General features: G+C 38.5%; 1 protein-coding gene across 17 annotated transcripts in view; it reads left to right on the top strand.

Annotated features, from left to right (window-relative positions):
* Nucleotides 1–22145, top strand: part of CADPS2 (calcium dependent secretion activator 2) — a 741873-nt gene that overhangs the window by 602121 nt on the left and 117607 nt on the right. The window lies entirely within an intron of this gene.

A 22145-nucleotide genomic window follows, 5' to 3' on the forward strand; every position in this document is an offset into this window, starting at 1 on the left:
TCATGCTTTTCTTTCATCTCTCTCATTTCTCTTCCCAGTTTTTCCTCCACCTCTCTAACTTGATTTTCAAAATCCTTTTTGAGCTCTTCCATGGCCTGAGCCCATTGAATATTTATTTTGGATGTTTGGGATACAGAAGCCTTGATTTCTATGTCTTTCCCTGATGGTAAGCATTGTTCTTCCTCATATGAAAGGATGGGAGGAGACACCTGTTCACCAAGAAAGTAACCTTCTATGGTCTTATTTTTTTTCCTTTTCTGGGCATTTTCCCAGCCAGTGACTTGACTTCTGAGTGTCCTTTCCACACCCACCGCCTCCAGATCCACCCAGCCAGCACTTGGGGGTCTGAGATTCAAATGCTGCTTCCTAGCCTCAGGGCTTTTGGTGGGGGCGGGGCTGCTATTCAGTGTGAGATTAAGTTCAGATGCTCAGGTGGGGGCAGGGCCACCTCACAGGGCTCAGTTCCTTCAGGGGGTTTAAGCAGAGACCTTCAACAATGGATCTGGGCTCCTGCCAGCTTTGGGAGCCCTTGTCCCCTGCTGCCCCCACTCCTGCCTCCGGAGGGGGCCTGAGTTATGGGGACATCCCACTCCTCTCTTGGCCAGCCAAAGATACTCTCCCACTGACCTTTAGCACCTATGGGTGGAGGGACCTGCTTGTCTGCTGGTGATTCTGTCCCTGGACCCTGCTCGGATCTGCTCCCCTCGGTGCCCGCAGGGCCCAGGCAGGGCTGGGCTCTGCTCCGGGTCTGGTGCGCAACGGACCTTTCATGTTGATTTTTCAGGGCTCTCTGGAACAGATACCTCCTCCACTCCATTGTTCTGTGGCTTCTGCTGCTCCAGAATTTGTTGGGAGTTCTTCTTTACAGCTATTTTATGGGCTGTGGGTTCGGAGCTAGCATATGTGTATCTTTCTACTCCACCATCTTGGCTCCTCCCCCCACATGTGGGAATTACAGACAGAAGACTATATTTGCTTAATCTCAAAACTCCCTGGCTCTTATAATATAAAGATACCTAGATTTATGAGGTTCAAGAAAAGTGAAAAACAAAAATGAATGACTTGATAGGTTCCTACAAATTGTTATTACAGTTTCTACCTGGTTTAGCTGTCCTCTATAAAAAGGTAATGGAGATAAAATTTTTTTAACAGACATTCTGATTTTAATACGAAGATATTTATTCAACAAAATATATTGATAAAATATAATGATTTTATGGTGTCATAGGTAAGAAAACAGCATATATAAGACCATGGTATCTTATCTACTCCCTCTGCTTTACTTCTTAGCTCTTGCTCCTTTGATCTTGACCTTCCCCCCACCCCGCTCTGTCCCTCTCTCTCTGTCTCTCTCTGTCTCTCTCCCTCCTCCCATCTCTTTCCATCCCTCCCTCTTTCTCTCTCTCATCTCTCTCTCTCTCTTTTTTCCTCTCTATTGGCTCTTTACTCCTGCTTATGAACATGCTTAGGTCTCTGCAATTTTTTCAATTGTACACTATCATTCTATGTCTTCCATTTATCCTTAAATTTCTCTAGAGCAGTCTACCTTCACTTTCTCTGTATTCTTATTACCCTTTTACTTCTCAAACCCTTGCAAGTCCAGCCATTCCACTGGCACTGCCCTTGCTTAAGTCACCAATGATCCCTTCGTTGGTCTTCCTTTGGTCTTCATCTTCTTTGACCTTTCTGCAACATTTGGTGTTGTTGGCCATCCCTTCCTTCTGAATACTCTGTTCTCCTATCTTCCCCCTCTCAGATCTCTGAGCTGCAAGAGGTTCTTCTCCTGTGTAGAGTTGTCCGTTGTCCATTTTTCCCATCAGTTGAAGGGAATTGTATTAACTAAAACACCATGGTTTTCCTGTTATGATGTGTTATTTTTGCATATTTTGCCCATAATTTGATATTAATGAATCACCTATAGAAAGCACTTTCCTCACAAGCAAATCCCAGCATCAGTGGAATCACAGCTTTGGATAAATATATATCCGTGTACTCCTAAACATATATGATGATAGGGAGGAAAAAGATGCACATGTACATACTTAGAAGAAAGCACTTTATGGTTTGAAAATGCTAACCTCACAATAAACCTGTGAGGTAAGTGGCACAATCCTCAATTTTCAGACAAGGAAAAAGTCTCTAAGAGGTTAAGTATAAGCCCCAGCTTATACCTGCCTAAGGTAAAATTTGAACTCAGATGTCCTGACTCCAAGACTACCATTTCATGAAATGTGTGGAATTTCACAGGTTTTAAGAAAAAGCAAAAGATTTGTAAAGTCTATAATATGACACACCTACCACATATAAAGCACTGAAATATTAATGGGAGGTGTCCTAGATGCCCTATTTATGCCAAGTGCAGTAGTTTTAAATCAATATTTAAAATCCACACAACCTCCAATTTCACATCTCCACAGAATATCTTCCTGGTGAACAGCTGCCCATTTAAGGTCTTTATATATATATATATATATATATATATATATATATATCCAGATGTAGACAGCACAAGAGAAAGTAAAGCTCCTATGTACATTTTCAGCATTTGCACAGAAAATGACTCCCTAGACACTAACCTTTTCCCTTTCTGCAGTGAACAGCTTCTGATCTAATCTAATGCATGTGCTATGCAGACACATGGAAATCTCATTACAAGTGCTTGTCACCTATTCAGCAAAAGGTCTCAGCAAAGATGTCATTTTGCTCAGCTCAGTTAGCAGTGATTGACTGTGTCCCCTCTTTGAGATAGTCCATGTGTGACTCACAGATAAATGCATACTTGAAATACCTTCCCATCAGCAAGGTTTTTTTCCTTCTTTCTTTCCTTTTGTCATTGTCTAAAAATGTAGTTGAAAACAGATGATGACTTTCTGTTTATTTACTCAAAGGTGTCAACAGATAAACTTGGTGACACGCACACAGCAGCTTGTCTCCTACAGCACCTCGTTAATCTGAGCAACATAGATGCATTAGAAAAGTCTCTACCAATTTGACAGATGCAATGTAATGGAAACTGACAGCCAAGATTTCTGCACGTGTGTAGCTGGGAGTGTTTAGAAGCATTTAAATGTGGCACAAATAAATTTCATTTGAGAATTAGTGAAGGTTCATCATGTGTGAACTGTAACTGAAAGGACAAATCAGCTTCAAATATTAAGTAAAAGGATTTAATCAAACTTTTATGTAAGCTTCAAAATTTGTTTTTCAAAAGAATGATCTACTGAGAAATCACTTGATAGCTGGACATCCATCCATGCGATCTGGCATTAGAGTAAACATAGAGTCTTTTGTTGTCATTTCAATCATGTCCAACTCTTTGACTCCCTTTGGGGTTTTCTTGACAAAAATACTGTAGTGGTTTAACATTTCCTTCTCCAGCTCATTTTACATGTGAGGAAACTGAGGCAAACAGGGAAAAGTGACTTGCCCAGGGTCACATACTAGTAGGTTTCTGAGGTCAGATTTGAACTCAGGAACAGGAGTCTTACTGACCCCAGGCCCAGTGTTCTACACTGTGCCTCCTGGTTACCCAAACGTACAAGCCAGCATTGATTTATGAACCTAGAGATGAGTAGGTCATGTGTAACTTTCAAGATGGGGAAGCTAGGTGGCACTGAACTTGAATCTGGAAGGCTCATCTTTGTGAATTCAAATCCAGCCTCAGACAGTTACTGCTGTGTGACCCTGGGCAAGTCACATCCCTATTTGTCTCTTCATCTGTAAAATAAGCTGAAGGAAGAAATGGCAAATCACTCCAGTATCTTTGCCAAGGAAAGGCCAAATGGTGTCACAAAGAGTCAGACAAGACTGAAAAGTGACTGAATAACAACTTTTCAAGATGGCACTAAAACCCCACAAAAATTATGCTATATTATGCTATGACTTTCATTTTTCTAGTGCTTGAAGATAAGAAAAACCATGCTTCACAGGATGACTTCTGTGCAGGCACAAATATTATCATCCGCCATTTAATAGATGAAGAAGGTAAGGACCAGAGGGAGATTCCATGCTGCTCGTGAGTGTGGAACATGGAATTTGAACCTCAGGTTTTCTAATATCAGTAGTCTTTATGCTGCCCTGCCTGTGTCTGAAAACTCAGTTACCACACATCAAAAACATTTTCATCATCACAGAGATGACACAGGAACAATCTTATGAGTATTTTTAAAAGCTTTATAGTTGCCCTAATAGGTTTTGATTACATATAAAGACCAAAAAAGGACATTTCTGCAGAATGAAAATCTCTTCAGTCATCTTTCAAGGCTGAAGTCTGCAAATTGTATTCATTCTTAATTTATCACATATCTTACTTCCTGATGCCTTGCTCATGAAACTTCTCCTCACCTAGCTAGTTTTCTATCTAGCCAGTCCTCTGGGGTCTCAGCTACACAATTCCCTACCTCCAACTCCCTAATTCACCACCTGTACCCTGACAATTCTCTAGGCCTTACTTCACCTGGGTCCCAAGGCTTCATGTGTCATTTTTTTATATATGTGAATTTTTTTTTTATAAAACAACCACATGCATCTGTTTGGGATCAATGTTAAGCTTTTTTACACAAAAATGCAGTATTTAAAAGGAAGTGATTTGTGGAGATTTAACTAGAAAAGGAAGAAAAAGAAAATAGTGAACTTTTAGCAGAAAATATATTGGGTATTGGCATGGATCATTAGTATTATGTTCTTATGGATATCATCATAATTACATCTTCTGAATTTGTAGCCAAATAGAAATAAAATGATTTCCTCATAAATACATATGTACACAATGAATGTACACAAGGAGAAAGTAGGTTATAAATTTTAATTATAAAATTGAAAACCAACACAAAGACCAATTAGATCAGGAAAGTAATCTCTAATTTCAGTGGCAGTCATTTAACTGACACTGCTATTCAAATCTAGCTAAAGATCAAAGAAAAACTTCTGGTATCCCAGTAGAATATTGGAGTATAAGATCAACACAAACCTGTTTACATTACTTTGAAAAATACACACTTGCCAGCCTGGTCATAACTTGTCAAAGAATTGTTCTCTTTAGAGTTGAGAGTATTATTATACCTCAGTTCAACAAACACTGAGTGCTAACTTTATATAAGACATTGGTTAGGGATGGGGATAGGAGATTTAAAAAATGAACAGGACACAATCGTAACCCTCAAGGGGTTTACAGTCTGGTATTAAGAGACAGACACAAATAAATTGAGAGAAAGCATAGTGAATAGAATGCCGTCCTTGAAGGCAAGAATACCAAATCCTGCCCCTAACTCGTACCACCTATGTGATTCTGGTCAGGTCACTTAATCACTCAGTGCCCCAAGCAAAATTTGCTGTACTGTTTTAGTGGATGGAGTTTCTATACACAGAATGCCCTACAAAGAAAAAATACTAGATCTGGACCAAAAAAACCCCCAAAACCCCAAAACTTCCAAGTAATTCAGAATGTGCCTTTTGAATGTAATAAAGTAACACAAGCAATTTAAGAATGGAAAAATCATATCAAGCTCAGGGAATTAAGAAAGGCTTTCTGGAAGAGATGGTCTAGAACAGGGGTAAGGAACCTGTGGCCTTGAGGCCACATATGGTCTTATAGGTCCTTGGGTGTGACCTTTTGACTGAGTCAAGTTTTACAGAACCAATCCTTTTATTAAGGGGATTTGTTCTATGAAGTTTGGATTTAGTTAAAGTGCTGCACTTGAGGACCTAGAGGGCCATATGTGGCCTTGAGGCTAAAGGTTCCCCACCCCTGGTCTAGAATATACTGAGCAGATTTGGAAGATGGAGTACCCTTCATCCCCTCTGACCCTGGAAATCAATGAGGCAGCATGGGGCTGTGGAAAGAACACTGGGTTGGAAGCCAAAAGACCTGGATTCAGATACAGACTCTCATTTATTCCATGTGTGACCTTGTACAAGTCACATCAAGCTCTGTAGGCCCCAGTTTCCTCATATGTATAATTCCGTTGGATTTGTTTACCACTAAGATCACTTCCAGCCCTAAATCTGAAAGAGAATACAATATAAAAATATAATACAACTCTATAATTCCTTTTCTTTGTAACTTAACTACTTGCTTCCCCTATTTTAAAGAATTGGAAGTAAACTATATGCCTTTTTAAAGATTCTTTTAATGAGGGGTAATGAAATCTTAATATAAACTTGCAATTTGATGTCCTTAGATGCTGGATAGTCACCAGTTATGTTGGCTTATAGAGACTGCTCAGTTTGGATCATGTATTATTCCCATTGGCCTGTACCCTAATGGCTAATTCCCCTTTGTCCCATAGTTGGCCAGTGGTTTAGAAATGCATTTGACATGAGAGGTAATCCAGGTAAAGTTGTTAATTTGACTGTGACCACAGAACAATTATGCCAAAGCACAGTATCATTAAGATGACTAATTCCAAGGCAGAATTAACTGATACTGTTACTTTAAATGACTGGGTCATTAAACTGATAGGTCCCAAAGGTAACTGGAATTAGGAGACCACAGAACTATTGTTTTCAAACAGCTCTAATGTTAGGATTCTCTTGATTTTCAGCAGTTGTGGTAGATCATCTATCCCTTTTCTAGATTAGTGCTTTTTTATGAGAACCTTTTTTCTAGGACAAAATTCTAGAAACTTGGAAAACAGGAAAGGATGCTGTGCCTGCTAAAAAAGTTCAGCTTTCATCCAAAATGAAGCTTATATTAAAATACAGGTTGATATTAAAGAGATAATAGGATATAGTCAAAAGAGTTTTAGAAAAAAAAATATGAGTTCAAAATCAATCTATGATCACTTCCTAACTCTGTAACCCTAGACATCTCCTAACCTCTCTGAGCCTCAGTTCCTCATCTTTGAAAAGGGCAATACCACCATGCATAGGGAAAACACTGAGTAAATTTCATATTCTTCAAAGGTTTGATGGATTGGTGAGCTCTTTCATATAAACATTCCCTCCATTAGAGCAGATTGCAGTTCATTCATACCTTATCCTGCCTTTTTTCCCATTTCCTCATATAACCTCTCCAAAGAGAATCTTCCCAAGGGATTGCAAGTCTTTCTGTAGATCTTTTAGCATTTTGTGAGTACCTCAGGAGAATCACAATTTAGTTACACAGCCTCTTTTTTTTCTTCCTTTCAAATAAACTGCTCTCATAGATTTACTGTAGATTTTATGTATTAGTGAAGTGAGTTACATAAGCAGAACAAGCCAAGTGAGTAATTAATAGTTAGGATTTTCTCTCACACCAAGTGGCATGACAAAATCAGCAAGTATTACTGGACACCATAGTAGCCACAGAGGATTGATAGTGGATTCATCAACTCTAAGAACTATTCCCCTCCTGGAATTGTGAGCCCATTATCTGAGAAGGTTGGACTAAAATAATGTACGTCCCCCTCAAGTGGATTAAAACCCCAGAGATGTCCCTAGAACCAAATATTCAGGAGTCCTCCAGAAAGTGAGTCCAGAGCAGACTTCCCTAAGGCTGCTGTAACAGAAGGTCAATTACAGAGCAATCCCAAAGACAATACAATTTCTGAGAATCCCAGAATATGAGCTGGAAGGGACCTTAGAAACCAACTAACCTAGTCAAAACATGAAGATTACCCTCTAGTACAATGAGAGGCCATCCAGCCTTTTCCCAGAGACTTCTTGAGAACAGAAACCTCTTGAGGCAACCCTTTTTACTTTTAGATGACTGTAATTGTTAAGGAAGCTTTTCCATAAATTAAGTCTAAATTCCCCTCCTTCCAACTTCTATTCGTTATTCCTAGTTCTACCTTGTTGTACAAACAGGCAAATCTATTTCTTCTTTTATCTGACAGCCTTCAAAATTCTTGAAAGCAGTTATAATGCTTCCCCCTTTTCCATTTCCCCGCACATATACATACAAAATCTTCTCTAGTCTAACCTGCACCAGTCCCTTCAATTGATCATTATATGGCATGTACCTGAGGTCCCTTCCCCGTTCAGATCATCCTCCTCTGAATGCTTTTTTAGCTTATCAGTGCCCCTCCTAAAATGCTATAATGAGAAATTAATACAACACTCAAGATATAATCTGACCAGATAGAACAAAGTAGGAATCCCTTCCCCAGCTCTCAACACTGCTTCTCTCGATGCAGTTTAACATCACAGTAGCTTTTCTGACTGTCATTAAGAACCACTGATTCGTCTTGAACTTGTCAATGCATGAGAATTAAACATTAAAATTAAGCATTAAGCCCACCAGAACAACTTCCATGCTCTGAAATGCCTACCTTCATTCAAGAGATGTTTTTCTCAGACTTTGTCACTTATAAAAATGAATACTAATTTGCTGGCCAAATTAGAAGTTGAAATAGAAATGGATTTATAATACAGAAGAAAACAGAGTGTATGTTTATATAACATGCCTGGGTTCTGAATGCTCTAAACAATATTCCTCTTTCAACTACTATCCCTGCCTGCTGTCATCTGGTATACCTTTTCTCTATTTGAATAGCATTTCATGGATTTGCAATTTTTGCATGTTCTCCCTGCCGCCGCCCCCCCCCCCCGATTTTGTTATCCCAACTCCAAAATGTAAAATCATTTTTATGCTTTAATAATAATAGGGTGAAATAATAGATAATGCAGTGAAGACCGTGGACTTAAGTGACTACTAGGAGTTGAAGGACCTGCAGGGACAATTTACATTAGTGGGAAATATGTAAGGTATCGAAGTCTGACAACCACTTACATTAGAGGTTAATGTGATTTGTAGATGGAGTTCATGGAAGTTTGAGAGGCTGAGAAACTAAGGGGTTCAGAGAGGGAAAGAGTTGGGTAGAGAAGAAGACTATGATCCAGGTATTAAATTTATCAGGGAGGATAGAGAATAACCTAGAAGGACATAGATGATAGTAACAAGGATCTTTGTGGAATGGTGAGAACTTTAAAAGAGGAGCAATGCCTTTCCAGTGACATGGCAGAGGGAGGATCTGAAGGTGGCAAGAAGTATATCAACTCGTTCTCCTGGCCCTGTGTGTTAGTGGGTAAGAGAGTAGGAGTAGCCTGACTTGCAGAAAGTACTAAGACACATGTTGTCAGGAAAGAGCTAGGTGTCAGCAAGTGCCATAAGATGGAAGGGATGGAAGAGGAAGACGAATGATGAGGTAAAAATTGAGGAGGGTTCCAGGAGATAAAGACATATAGGGAATGGGAGGGTTATGTCTGAGTTTACTATGTGGTTTGGGGAGAGTAGACCTGACCAGGGCATTTTGCTTTAGCTCCTGATCCTGTGCAGATTCCATGTTATATTCTTGGTGCCCCGGGTTTTTGTGGGTAGTCCTGTGATGGGTATGATGACCACCAGTCACATGGAGTTGTATTAGGAGCTGGGTCAGTATGTGGTCAGTGCTTTGCCAGGGGAAACATCCACATAGACATGTGTGTCCAGAAGAAAATGTCAGTGATTTTGTGCTAGTTCTGGCTCCAAACACTGTTAGGATTACATTTTTTCTTCTTGGCCTCAAAGGACAGCCTTGGGAACAATGAGTAGAAGTTGAAGAATAAGATTTTAAGGGGAAAAAATAACAACTCCCTAACAATTGTTGTTCAGTTGTTTCGGTAGTCTCTGACTTCATGACCCCATTTGGGGTTTTCTTGGCAAAGTTTGTCATTTTCTTCTCCAAGTCATTTTACAAATGAGGAAACTAAGGCAAACAGATAAGTGACTTGCCCATGGTCACGTAGCTATTAAGTTTCTGAAGCCAGATTTGGACTCGGGAAGATAAATCTTCCCAGCTTCCAGACCAACACTCTATGCACTGCATCGCCTAGCTGCCCTAGCAATGAGCAATTAGAGCTATCTAAAAGGAACATGGATGGCCTCCCAAGGCAGGGAGTCCCTTATCGCAAGAGGTTTTCAGAGAAAGGCTAGATGAAGGTTTACAAGATATATTGGAGATTATTCTTCAAGTATAAATTGAATTAGGAGGTATCTGAGGTTATATTCCAACTCAGATTCTATTATTATCTCCCTAGTGAGATAATCCCCCTTTTTCCCCTTTTGTAATGTGTTCTCCCTGGTTCCAAGCTGATTTCCCTGAATTTGGACCTTCAGCATGCATGTCTATACTGTGTCATTCCAAGACCCTTGGATTTAGCTACCCTGTGACTTCTAGCTTGACAAAGTTGTGCAAGACATCCTGTTTACTTTTTCAGGTCACATCTTGGACCATCCTATCTCTTTCAGAAAAGTACTTTCCCTATTAGTTCATTTCCCTAGTCATTGTCTGTTCCCATCTTTTCTCTAAGAGATGCAAACCAAGTAATCATAGTTCTCTAATCCTGACTCAAACCTTAGCTAAGCGTCAGTCACCCTGCAAGCCCTCCATCTGAGGTATGACAGTAACAATTCAAACAGACTGGGGCAGAACTTACTACCTCCAGGGATCTCTGCAAGCCTTACAGGAAGCAAACTAGTGAATGCAAAAACAGGCCTTCAGCTGTTATGCATCCTGCACACACCATTCATCACCCACCATTTTTCACTGGTCTCAGGGTTTCTGATCTAATGAAATATTTTTTGTGTTTATAGAACTCCACCCCCTGAGGATTACCTACTGCATAGACAACATAACCTTTGTCCTATAGTGCTTGCAGGTCAGGTCACCTGCTGAACCAAACCCCACTCACCAGGAAACAATTCCCAGCTGAGCTATGTGGAAGGCTTCTTCTGTAAACTCAAGGATACATACTTTTAACAATACCTTTAACTGTCAGTCCCTGGATTTGCTGACATAAGCAGACAGATTTATTCCAACTTCCTCAGGTCCATGATTTAGGAGAATATCCCTGTCCTACTGGGTTATGAATCTGTTCCTTTACTGTATATTGTGAGGCCCAGCTTTAAATGACCTCAAAGACCTCTACGAACCTTATGAGTTTTTCTCAAACTTTTCTACTTGCCTGATAAAAATAAATACCCCTGCAAATTTGCACTTCCCAGTGCTAATCAGAATAAAAGTGTCCTCTTTGATAAAGATCTTTGCATTAGGAGGCCAAGCCCCTATAGGCCAGTTGGGAAGGAACTGTACAGACTAAATATAACCAACTTCTTCCAGTTTCTAATAGTTCTGTACAATAGATCTATCAGGTGACTTTGCATTAATCTGTCTATTTCATGGGGCTTGGGGAAAGTAAATTTCCTTTGCCAGTACTACTAGATACATCGTCTAAAACAGAAATATACAACATCCAGCTATGATTTACCGCAAAGCCTGAAGCCAGAGCTATTTCCCTAGTATTAGGATTTTGAGAATGTTTTTAGCATTGAGCAGAGAAGTTACTCTCACATAAAAATATGGTTATTTGATTTACCTGATCTGGACCCACGAATTACAGTCAGCCAGATCTACTTGTTAACCTGGCCAGAAAGTGCAACTCTCTAAGAATTTCTGAAAAAGAGCTAAGAGGTGTCAAGGCAGCATTCTACATCTAATATTGAGGTTCCAATACTCTCTGTCATGAAGAAAAGGAAGGAAGTATAGCTGTGCTACAAAAGATAAGCCCTGGATGTGCATGTCCCATGGACTTGGTTCTGGACTTTCTCTTCTTCTCCCTCTTTACTATTTCATTTGGTGATCTCATTAGTTTCCTGAATTCATTTATCAGTTGAGTCTTCCTAATCTAGCCCTAATTTCTGCTGATCTCCATTCTCTTATATCCACCTGCCTGTTAGATATCGAAGATTGAATGTCTCTGTAGATATCTTAAACTCAACAGCTCCAAAACTGAACTCATTATCTACTTATATATAATATAATATATAGTATACAATAATTATCTAATTCATTATTCCCCTCAACTCTCCCTTCTTCCCAACTACCCCTATTATAATTGAGGGTATCCCTGACCTCCTAATCACCTGGGCTTACAAACTGAGAGTCATTTTTGATTTCTTACTCTCTCTCTCTCACCCTCCTTCCTGTATCCAATCTGTTGCCAATATCTGGTGACTTTACTTCTGTACTTTCTATCCTCTGATATTCCCACCACCCTGGTGCAGGCTCCCATGACCTCATACCTGGACTATTACAATAGCCTGCTGGTGGGTTTCCTAGTCACAAGTCTTTCCCCACTCCTGTCCATCCTCCACTTGGCTGTTAAAATTATCTTCCTAAAGCGCAGGTCTAATCATGTCACCCACCCACCCCACATTGAACTCCAATGGCTCCCTGTTACCTCTAGGATCAAATATAAAATCCTTTATCCTTAAAACCCCGTCACAACCTGCCCCACCCCCTGCCTTTGCAGTCTTATTTTACTTTGTCCCACCACTCACCCCCACGTATTCTTCAGTCTGATGACATTTGCCCCCTTGCTAGTCCATCTCCTGACTCTGGACATTTTCACTGACTATCCCACCTGCTTTAAATGCTTTACTTCCTCATTACTGCTTCCTGGCAGAGGTTCTCTGGCTTCCTTCAAGTCCCAGCTAAAATTCCACCTTCTACAGGAAACCTTTCCCAATCCCCTTTTATTCTAATGTCTTGTTTCTGTTGGTTTTTTTCCAGTTGTGGCTAATTTTGTTTATATGTAGTTGTCTGTATTTTGTCTCCTCCATTATACTGTGAACTTCAGGAGAGTAGGGGTTGTCTTTTGCCTTTGTATCCCAGCATAGCAGACACTTAAGAAATATTTGCTGTGTATTAATTGACAGAAAATCATCATCTATCAGAACTTTGATTCCTCTGAACCACTTGGTAAAGCAATGACATTTGGAGATAAAGGTCAAGAAACATAACATTTGGTCTACATATTATTTCCTCCTGTCCCATCCCCTGAAATGTTACATCTTATATCTAATCTCTCTTTTAAAAAAATATTGAATGAAAGTACATTTAAAATCCACATGTTGTAATCAACTAATGTTAGGAGAAAACTGTGGGTAAAAAGAAAGGAAATGAAAGACCAGAAAGATATAGAAATTAACTGAGAATAACAGCTGAGAGTGATATCTCAACATTTGCCAAAGAAAATGTTATTCACCTTAAACATGTTTGTTTTGAATGTCACCATTTGAAAGGTATCCAAATAATCAGGAACTCAGTGTAAAACTAGGAGAATGTGGCCACTTGTAGTGATGTGGAAATGAAACTCATGTTTAGAACATTTTGAGGGAGACATCACCAATGCTACCAATTGTAAAATACTTTAATGGAGCTATTGGTAAGTGTTGTCTAGTAGAGTTATTGAATACATAATCTTTTGAATGTCTTGAATGTTGACATGTGTGCCTGTCAAAGATTGCATACATAATGGCACTTCATTGCATCTGTTCTTTTCACCGGTGTCATTGGTATACCTACCAACTGTGTAGATCCCACTTCATCTCTGCCTTCTCATTCTGGGAAACTCTTCCCTTTGTCATTCTATAATGCTCCATAAGAGTTCTCCATAATGCTGGGGCTGTCTAGATTGTTTAAAACTGCATAGATGCCAATGAGAAAATGTAGGATGTTACTCAGGTAACCCATAACTCCATAGCAAATGTACTTCTTCTCCACCAGCCTTTGCATTAAAATCATCAAGTGTTAAAGGTTTTTGTTATGGGATTTATGACAGGAGTAAGGGGGTATTTTGGTTCATATTTATGATTTTGCTACTGTGCAGAACTCCATGGTCAGGAGACTCTCTCCACCAATGCAGACCAAAAGAGTTCTGTGACATATTCTTAGAGAACTACATGGAACCCCAAGAGAGTAGCCTATGGCATGATTTGCCAGTATGTGTCAGAGGTAAGTCTTGGGCCCAAGTCATCCGGATCCTAGCTCTCCATCCCTGTACAACTTCACTAAAAGTCAAGTATATATCGACTTAATTTGGTGAATCTTGGTGAGTTCTTCATAGAGTATACTTACCTCTGCATATTCTGCAGTGGAAAAATGGGAATTATTCCAATCAATAAAATAATAAACATTTATTAGGGCCTACTATATGCCAGACATTGTGCTAATAAGCAATGGAATACAAATGAAGGCCAAAAATAGCCCCTGCTCTCAAAGAGCTCATAATCTAAAGAGGGAGACAATATGCAAAGATCTATGTACAAATAAACTACATACAGGACAAATTAGAGATGATCAGCAGAGAGAAGACACTAGAATCAGAAGGAAATTGGGAGAGGCTTTCTGTAGAAGGTAGGATTCTAGCTGGGCCTTGAAGGAATTTTTGCGGTAGTCTTTGTGCCAGTGTTTGTATTGAGCAATATAAGATGAAATGGCCTAAAGCCTCCCAAAAATAATGTTCTTAAGGACTTTGGACACATGATATAATGAGATTTCCCAATTCCTTTATTGTCTCAGCAAAGAGAATCTTTGGAATCTCTTCTTCCATTTAGCTAACATTTAGGTAGCACCTTAAGTTTGCAAAGTGCTTTTATACAAATTATCTGACTTGATTTTCATGTTGACACTACCTGTAGGTCTTTGATCAAGTCATTTAAACTCTCGGGCTTCAGTGTCTGCGTCTGTAAAATGAGGTGACTAAAGTAGAAGACCTCAGAAGTCTCTTCCAGTTCTAGAGCTGGAATTCAAATATGAGTCCTATGAAGGAGGTGCTATTATAACTCTGATTTTAAAACTGAAGAAACTGCTCTTAAGACAAGTTTAGTGACTTACTCTATTAAATGGCTGAGGCAGTATTATCTAATTCCCCAGAAGCAGAAGGGAGTTGTATAGGACCAAGGGCCATTAAGTCCTATTTCCAGCATTTCATCATGATATAGAGATAGCCCTGGCTTTCCCAACAGACTGCAGGATCTAGTGTATTCTTCCATGCTGAAAAGACTTCTAATATGACCCCAGCAGACAAAAAATATCTGATATCCAAGGACTAGCTGAGTCTGGAGAGTCTTAGAACCAATAGGCTGGCCTCTTAGTGATAAAGTTTTTGACCATGGAAACCTATGAAACAAAGAAAAAAAGCAAAATACCTAACACTTGATGAATTGGATTTTGTTTAATGTATTGAAGAGGCCATTATATATGAGTATGGAGTTTGAGTATTGTCAATATCTTGAATCTAGGAAGGGTGACATGATTTATAACATTCTGTTATTTTAAAGAGAGTGCCATCTCCATTCAGTTTTTATGTAAGACACTCTGAAATGTAAAAGGAGCTTTTTACGCTCTAATGGGCTTTCAGCCTAGACAGAAGTTTTCAGATAACCACAATAATGATTTCTTCTTACTTCAAACATGCATAAAGGGTTGGGGGTTTTCATTTTGTCATCAACTCCTCAAACTCTCAACCTCTCTTATTTACAATTTGTATTGGTCTTTCATCCTTTTCTGAGAGATGGAGATCAAAAGAATTTATTTTAGAGGCAGTCTGGTATATTAGTGTACTGGATTTTGAGACAGAGGACCCCATTTTGATTCCTGGCACTGATGCTTAATTCCCATATGACTTTGGACAAGTCTCTTAACCTCTTTGTGACTCATCTACAAAATGAGGGAGTGGTTTCTGCAATGGACCTTTAAATCTTTAGGTCCCTCCATTTTATAGATGAGCTGTTAGGAAATAAATAATAGACTCTTGAGAACAAAGGAAAATTATAAGTGTGAATTTTGAGTCAACAATTCAATATAAATGCTTTCAAATAGACAGTATTAAATCATAGTTTGACTAGAAGCCAAAGATTCTATTCCAACTCTGTTGCCACCAGTGGACTGGCATACTTACCCTGTTTAAAGTAAACAGGGTTAGTTTGTCAGCAAGTATTTAATAAGCCTTTATTATGTTCCAGGCACTATGCTAAGTGCCAGGGACATAAAGAAAGGCAAAAACATAGTCCTTGTTTCCAAGATTCGCACATTCTAATGTGCTAGAGAACGTGGAATTTGAGCTGAATTTTGAAGTAAGCCAAGAAAGCTAGGACTTGTAGGTTAAGAGGAGAGGTCTTCAGGCATGGAGGATACCTTGTACAAATACATAGTGAGGAGCTGAAGTGTCAGGTGGGAAGAACAACTAGTCTGGTGTAACTGGCTCATAGACTAAATGGAAGGAAGTAAAGTGTAAGATAACAGGAAAGGTTATGAAGGGCTTTGAATGCCAGACAGAAGATTTTATATTTGGTTCTGAAGGTAATCAGGAGCCACTGGAATTTATTGAATAGGAGGCAGGAGAAATATTGTCAGACTTGGAAAATAGATTGATGAGGAAATGCTTAAGGCAGAGAGACCCATTACAAGACAGGCTAATAGTAGTGAAGGAGATATCTTCCATTGACAAGTTATTTGTCATTGCCTTAGAAAAGTTCAAGAGTTATGCTACTTCTCTCCTGAAAGGCAGTTAATCTGCAATTCATTTAGTTCTTGGGACCATAGGGATTGAAGCTAGAAGGGATCTTAGAGATTATTTCATTAAATTTCCTCATTTTGCAGAAGAGAAAACTGTCACAGACAGGTGAAGTGATTTGTAAGGGGATGGATGGGAGTCAAAATCCTAATGTGTGAAGCTTCAAAATGTACAGCTTTTTTGCTTTAACTTGAATATACAATAAGAAAAAGAAAAAGAAACATTATAAACTTAAATACATGAATAAGAAAAAAAAAGCATTGCCATGTGCACAGTAGAATGTGAGAGGATTCAAAATATACAGCAATAAATTACCATTTCAAGAAAGCCTATATAATAAGCATTACACACTGTGTTCAGGGCTGTCCACCTTTGCTTCCTTGTAGGCTTTTTTTGTTCTCTGCTATGTACATTTTACTTTATTCTTTTTCCACCTTCTTCCCCTCCCTTCCCGAAGAAGGCTACAATTAAGCATGCTCTATATGGGTGTATGTTTGTGTATGTACACTTATATACACACACCCACATATATAGACATATACACATACATGTACATATATACATGCATATAAACACATACACATGTATACTTAGATATCTGTAATCATACTCATATATAGATATATATATTCATATTATGTAAGACTGTGTTATACTTTTTTGTCCTCTGTTTCTCTGAGGGTAGATAACATCTTCCTTGATAAGAACTTTTTATTTTGTCAGCAATGTATGTTTTAAGTGAGTATAAAGTCTCCATCAACCAGCATTTATTAAGCGCTTACTATGGACCAAGCTTTATGCCAAGTGCTGGGGTTACAAATATAAATGTGAGACAGTGCCTGTCTGTATCAACAAAATAATCTACCACATAATCCTGAAATATCCTATATATTCTCTGAATTAGGGCTAATGCTGCAGTCAACTAGTTTGTCCCCTATTTTTGACATGACTTCTTTATTTCATGGGAAGATCATGTTGACTTCAATTGGATTGTCCTAGCAATGTCTCTAATCCTCCAGTTACTGTTATTTCCAAACAACCATTCTTTCTGTAGAGTTGCCTTAAATGATTCTTCATAGTATTTTTATATAATTTGTTTCACTGTAATGCTGGTGGTTGTTTCTCACAATTCAGTACTTATAACCTGTGGTCCCTGAAAAGCTCTTGTTATCCATCTTTCTCACTTGACTTAACTCAACAATTCCAATGCAAGTAGATTACCTTTTTAGAGCAATCAATGGCCATCTATTCAATGCAGTCTATGTGAAGATAATCATAATTAGAAAAAACAGATATTTTTACAAATCACTAGTCTTAATATCTGTTAGATGGCCCATTGTGACTCCTTTCCATCAATAGTACAGTCATTTTCTAAGACAACCAGGCTCCTAATTATAAAATCACCTTTAACTTCTCCCTCTCCCTTATTCCCTATATCCTTTTCATCACCAAGTTCTATGAATTCTTCTTTCAATAATGCCTTTCATTTCTCCTTCCTTTCTGTTTTTACTAAGGCAACCCTAATTTAGGCCTTTCTGCTCTTATAATCTGACCCTTTGCAACCTCCGTATATATCTTTCCTATCCCATTTCTTTCCCACTACATGCCCACTCTTTAGTCTTACTAAAACCACTTTCAGGCCACACTTCTGCTCAAAATCCTTTAATATGGCTATAAAACAAAGTCTTTACTTCTTATTCCAATATTTAGTGTCATACAAAGTCCAGGCATTACATACTTTCCCACTCACTCTAACTTTATATTTCAAAATTCCCCAATCAGACTCCCATCAGCCTACTCTTATCAGCATGGCTGATATTAACAGTGACGCCACCACCATCCCTGCTTTGAATACCCTTTGCCCTTACTGGGTGTATAATCCTAGGCAAGTCATTTAAGCTCCCTTGGCTTCAGTTTGCTTTTTATATGTAAAATGAAATGGTTCAACTAGATCACCTCGGAAGTCTTTTCCAACTGGTCTTTCAGACTTCCACTCAAGTCTTCCTTTCTCTTTTATTACCATGACCATTCTTGTCTGTAGTGTTCACTTTGTCCTCAGAAACTCTATAAAATTTATCCTTTGTACCATTCCTCCCAAAGACCTACAGAAGAACTTTGAAGTTCCTAAGGGTTTTGTCAATGGAATATAAGATCTGCCAGCTCTTGTGAAGGTGAAAAGGCTTTAAATATAATCCTGGGCATAGGCTGGTTGTCCACCATGTAAGACAAAGTGCACTAAATAAAGTTCATCACCTGAAAGTTGGAAAGTTGATAACTTGGTGTCCATTTTGGAGTCTTGTTTCAGAAGATAACATTACAATCAATGAAATGTGGAGTAGAGGGAGTATAAAATGACCCTCTTTCTGTAGCAAAAATGACAGAAAAGGCAAAGAGTACTAAGAAATTCCTAGACCTTCTACAAAAACTAATTTAACTATAGGTGGCCTCAATAGGTAATTGAGATGTCACCATTGAGTTGATATGCTACTGTAGGAACTGGAACACATATGTATGAACCAGAAGACATGAGGAGGGCACAGCTAAATGGAGGGAGAGTTCCCAGGTTCTTCTTGGAGAGACAAAGAAAGGAGTGACAGATTTCCTCCTTGTCTCTGAGTACACAACAAGGTCATTATTTCATCGAATATTTAATCCTCTTGCCTTGCAGTGTTCACAGAGAATATAAATAGACTACCATCATTCTAATGATAGCTTATATAACAACATCCGTTGCAGAGGATGAAGTAGAAGACTTCTATAAAGAACCTCACAGAGATCATTGAAATGAAGTTAACATCTATTTTGTCACTTGGTAACATGAATTTCCTGGTGGTTTAGCTGGTACAGAACAAATGCCACAAGGAGGCCCAAGGAGCCCAGAAAATGCCAATTTTTTAAAAACCCAGAAAGACAGTGAAGTAGAAAACAGTGCCAGTTCAGAGTACAAGCTCATCTGCATAACTATATAAAAGATGAAAACAAAACGATTCAGAAGTTTGTCTCATAAAGAAGTAAAAAGCAGTTGAGAAAAGTGGGCTAAAGTGGGCTATAAACCAAGCTATATCATGGCATTTGTAGATTAAGTCAGTATAGAACAACAAGGATATATCACTCTGGAATATATTAAGTGGCATTTTTAAAGTGATGTATCTCCCCTTTATCACTCACTGGCAGGAGAGTCACTGGACCCAACTGAATAAAGACATAATAAATCCATATTGTAAACAATACAATTTCAAAGACACTTGTGATCTATCCTCAAGATAGCTCAAGGAAGGGGAGATTCCAGAAGAATGCTGTTTACCCCCACCCAACTTTTGAAAAAAAAAAAGATAACTACCAACTCATTCACCTGCATGCAGTCATACAATCATCTCTATAAGATCTTTATGTCAAATGTCTGTGTGAGCTTCAAAGGCATTTTTGATGAAAATGGGAGAGAGGGAAAGACAAGCTTTGTAGGAAATCTCTACGTCAAACCACACCTTTAGAATCAGACAATTCACTAAGGGATGTAGAAAATACAGATCCCACTGTGTTTATGGGTCAGTGATTTTAAAATGGTATTTGATTCAGTAGGAAAAACAGAATGTAGCCCTGAAGAGTGTCTGCATACACTAAGGTTATAAAGCAATGATAATACATGAGTGTGGAAATAGCTTCATTCAGTGACCTGTTGAATATTGACATCAAATGAGAAGTAAAACAGAAGTATATATGTTGACCAGAAGTGTTTACTGGTGTCATGATAGGTGCCTTGAATAAAAAGTGGAAGCTTCTCTAGGGATTTTGAAGTTATACTTTTTCAGAGTGGTTAATGTAAGAATTATATTAAGCCCAAGAATATTAGTCTCTGGACTTAAAACCACTGCGCTGTTAAAAAAAAAACAAACAAACTTGACAAATGATCTGAAGTAGATGAAAAGCAATATTGTTCATACTAGCTGGGCAAGTTCATTAGTACGTATCTTTTCAATGGATACTACATATAAATATGAGTAAGGACCAGAAATGAGCAAGACTGGATCAGAATAAAGAGCATTTAGGAAATCATGTTTTCCTTTGAAAAATCCCACACTGCTCATTGCTATAAAACCCTTAAATGTTATCCCAGTAGGCATGCTATATGGCTTAAAATCATGTGTGTGTGTATATGTGTGTTTCAGATAAGTTTAAAATTATAGATAATTGGAAGGGGATTGGAAAAATGAACACTGGACATGAATAGGCAGCTACCTATAACGAGCTGGACATAAATTCGGCACAAGTAGGATATTAACTATAACTCGCATATAAGAGGCTGTATAAAACAAGAGTCAGCACATTACTGCCTTGTAATGTAGGTCACTGGGTCAAATCCAGCCCATCTTCTGTTTTTGCATAGTCCACAAGTGAAGAATGTATTTTACATTTTAAAATATAGTTTTATTATATCCTTCTTAGCTTGCAGGTTGTACCCAAAAAAACCCCAAAAAACAGGTAGTGCACCAGATTTGGTCCTTGAGCAATAATTAGCTGACCCATGGAATAAAATATATTTTCAAGGACATTAATGTTTGTCCGTGAAAATGGTTCAATCAATACCAAAATGGGTCACTACTTGTTTGGTTCTCACTTTACTTGGATGTGCACATGATATCTATCCAACTAGATTGTTTTAATTAGATCTGTCAGACAACACAATAGGGTCCTAACTAAAGAATGAATTTCCTGCCATTAGGAGGTAGAAACTATTTACAGGGATATTGTAGGAGAAATTTTTCTATTTGGGGGAAAATTGTTCTTTCACCTTCATTTGTCCCTTGAATATTTAAGGATGTATGAATCTGAGCTCCTTAAATTAGAGCCTTTGTTTTTGTATCCTAAGAATGAATGGAGTAGTAGAGTGATGGTATTTGTGACTTTGTGAAAGTGGTTACATGCTGACCACTTTTCAGAGAATCTGGGTTTCCACACTCCTTTACCCCTGCCACAGACTAGACAGCAAAAACTTCCATCTTTCTAGGGGATGTGGCTGCACTGGAAAGGCAGACTGGAGATAGTGAGAAAGGCAGACTTTGATACAGTTTATCTTCCCCCAAAAGCCTATCCAGATAGCACTTCTCTCTCATCACACATACCCATTTTTCCATCTACAGTTGAATATGGAAGAAAAGAGGAGAAAAAAGATATATATGAGTGAGAAAAGAAAGTGGCTAGGTTTACCAGACATTCCTGAATAAAGAAATAGAACATTTTTTCCCCGTGACATAGAACCAGAGTGGCTCTGGTGACTGACCCCTTTACTTGGCCCAGAGATGAAGAAATCTGAGAAATAAATAAAGTAGAGAAGACTCTTCTACCAAGTAAATCCCTTAGGGTGGTAAGATGGAGTGGTGAGAAAATGAAGTAGAAGGCTCTTCAACAGAAAAAAAGAGGCCCCAGGCTCCTCAGAGAAGAGATCTTTATTTCCTAAAAGCTTTAATTCCCTTCCTACAACTTCCTTGATTTCGTATGTCCATCTAGCCAAAGAACTGTTTATTTTGAATACCCTTTACTTCCTACTTGAAGTTCTCTTCTGTAAATCAACTTTAGAAATATTTTCAATATTGGCAGCATCCATCTCTCATTCCTGCCAAATTAGTTGTGTATTTTCAATGAGCTATTTGCTTTCATTGGGACTGAGTTTTGGATCACTACCTTATAATCCTATTATGACCTGTCTTTTTAGAGCACCAGTTTTGCTACAATAATGAAAGAACCTTCAGCTTCAAAGAATTGTGTGTTATTTAGAAAGGAGAGCTGGGAAGGAAATCACTTAATTGTATGCTGTCAGAGTGGGTTCAGGT

This window comes from Notamacropus eugenii, chromosome 3 (genome assembly GCF_028372415.1).
Source record: "Notamacropus eugenii isolate mMacEug1 chromosome 3, mMacEug1.pri_v2, whole genome shotgun sequence".
NCBI lineage: Eukaryota > Metazoa > Chordata > Mammalia > Diprotodontia > Macropodidae > Notamacropus > Notamacropus eugenii.